This window comes from Cibotium barometz, unplaced genomic scaffold (assembly GCF_041138505.1).
Source record: "Cibotium barometz isolate CiBa-2024 unplaced genomic scaffold, ASM4113850v1 ctg506, whole genome shotgun sequence".
In the NCBI taxonomy this organism is placed as follows: domain Eukaryota; kingdom Viridiplantae; phylum Streptophyta; class Polypodiopsida; order Cyatheales; family Cibotiaceae; genus Cibotium; species Cibotium barometz.
This window is the reverse complement of record NW_028229451.1, coordinates 125,001-127,399: the sequence shown is the minus strand read 5'-3', so window position 1 is coordinate 127,399 and position 2,399 is coordinate 125,001.

Genomic DNA, 2,399 nt, shown 5'->3' with positions numbered 1-2,399 from the left:
ACACAAAGCATAATGCACTAATCCATAATCCACACAACACACAATGAGTTGTGTCCACACTCTACTAACCCTAGCTAATGTCCACACACTATGACCAGCTGGACACACGGTCATTTATGTCTCACACATAGCATAGCTGGCTCACACTGAATCACACTGACATCGAGCTTGAATCTCAACAATCATGCATCTTCAAATTTTAAGTTTCCAAAATCCTTATTACTAATGATTGGATGAGAAGCAAGAGATCTACCGCGAAGAAAATGATGTGGAGTGATTCTATCTTGAAACCCTAATGCTTGTTGATGATGATTTCTTTCATAACTCTTTGCCGTGATAGAATATTGTAATTGTGATTGTTCTAACTTTATTTTTATGCTTATGCCATGAATTTTGAGTGGTCACATGTGGCACATAGACCCTAGCCACATAGAGTTTCCATTTATGCATAAAACACTAAGGGTTATACTAATTTCGGAAAACCGCTTTTATTTTTATTTTGTAAATTTTATTTCACAAAATTTTAATCCCCTTAAAACTATGTTACCCATATTTTTATGTTTCCCCAAAAGTGACGCTTTCTTGTCCATCATCTAGGCCTCCATGAAAGTGGTTATGCCGCTAAGTGGTACACATGGTATATGTGCAATACCATGAGGGATGGTCCCCGTACCCACATGGAAGAATCTAAGATGGAGAAGAAATTATGAATGTGACTAAGTGATGTGATAAGTCTATTTAGAGTGGTGAAACTCATTAGGCCATCTTCAAAAAGTGCTTGCCAAAAATTGCTCGTGAACTTGCTATCTCTGTCAGATACTATTGAGCGTGGCATACCATGATATTTGAAGATATTCTTAATAAAGAGAATGGTAGTTTCTGGGGATTTGATAGTCTTCTTACATGGAATGAAGTGAGCTTGCCTACTAAATCGGTCAATAACTGTGCGGACTTGATCATTGCCATCAGGAAGTTTAGGAAATCCGGATACAAAATCCATTGCAATATCTTGCCATGGGCCTTCTAGAATAGGAAGAAGATCAAAATATCGTCAAAGAAGACGACACAAAACTTCCTATAGTTTCTAAAGATACGTTCCATGTGTTTTCTCCTGTGATTTACAATGTGTTTTCTCCCTCATGTATTCTCAGTCTTGTGTTCTTAATTTTGTTATGGATGCCACTTTGTCATGCTTTACAACAAGTAATCGGGACACTTGTCTATCAAATGCAAGGCTCGGAACTTAAAACAGAGCTTTCTAGCTCAAGTAATAACCATATGAACCAATTATGTGCTTTTGAGAAACAAGACAAAAGAGGACCCAAAGTGGTCTAATCTCCACCATCCAAAAGAACATGAAGAACTAAACTAAAGACAAACTAGTTGAACTAGTAGTTACTACTAGTTACTCACACCAAAACCATGTTCCCCCATGAGTAAGAAACCATGGTCCAAAGAAAACCATATGAACCAATTATGTGCTTTTGAGAAACAAAACAAAAGAGGACCCAAAGTGGTCTAATCTCCACCATCCAAAAGAACATGAAGAACTAAACTAAAGACAAACTAGTTAAACTAGTAGTAGGCTACTAGTTACTCACACCAAAACCATGTTCCCCCATGAGTAAGAAACCATGGTCCAAAGAAAAGCATGGGGAAAAACCACATCCCAGAACCATGAGCACTCAACCAAACTAGGAGGAACTGAGTTCTAACCTTGGTTCATCCTCAACTAAAAATTCTCTATATAAAGAGGGGCTCCCCCCTCACAACTAAAGATCTCAACCTACACCAAAAGTCTGCCTCTAGATCAAACTCATCTCCTCTACCTCTTCCATGTCTCTCTCTCTCTCTCTCTCTCTCTCTCTCTCTCTCTCTCTCTCTCTCTCTCTCTCTCTCTCAACCAAACCCTAGCCCATGCCAAAGCCCTCTTTCTACTTGTCCTCTTCCTCTCTAGCTCCTCCAAATGCTCTCCCTCTCCCTCTCAAAAAAGTCGCCCCCTTTCTAGCTTCTTTTTGAGTCCTACTTCACCTCCTTGCCGTGATAGAATATTGTAATTGCGATTGTTCTAACTTTATTTTTATGCTTATGCCATAAATTTTGAGTGGTCACATGTGGCACATAGACCCTAGCCACGTAGAGTTTCCATTTATGCATAAACGCTAAGGGGTTATACTAATTTCGAAAAACCGCTTTTATTTTTATTTTGTAAATTTTATTTCACAAACTTTTAACCCCGTTAAAACTATGTTACCCTTATTTTTATGTTTCCCCAAGTGACGCTTCCTTGTCCATCTTCTAGGCCTCCATGAAAGTGGCTATGCCGCTAAGTGGTACACCATGAGGGATGGTCCCCATACCCACATGGGAGAATCTAAGATGGAGAAGAAATTATGAAT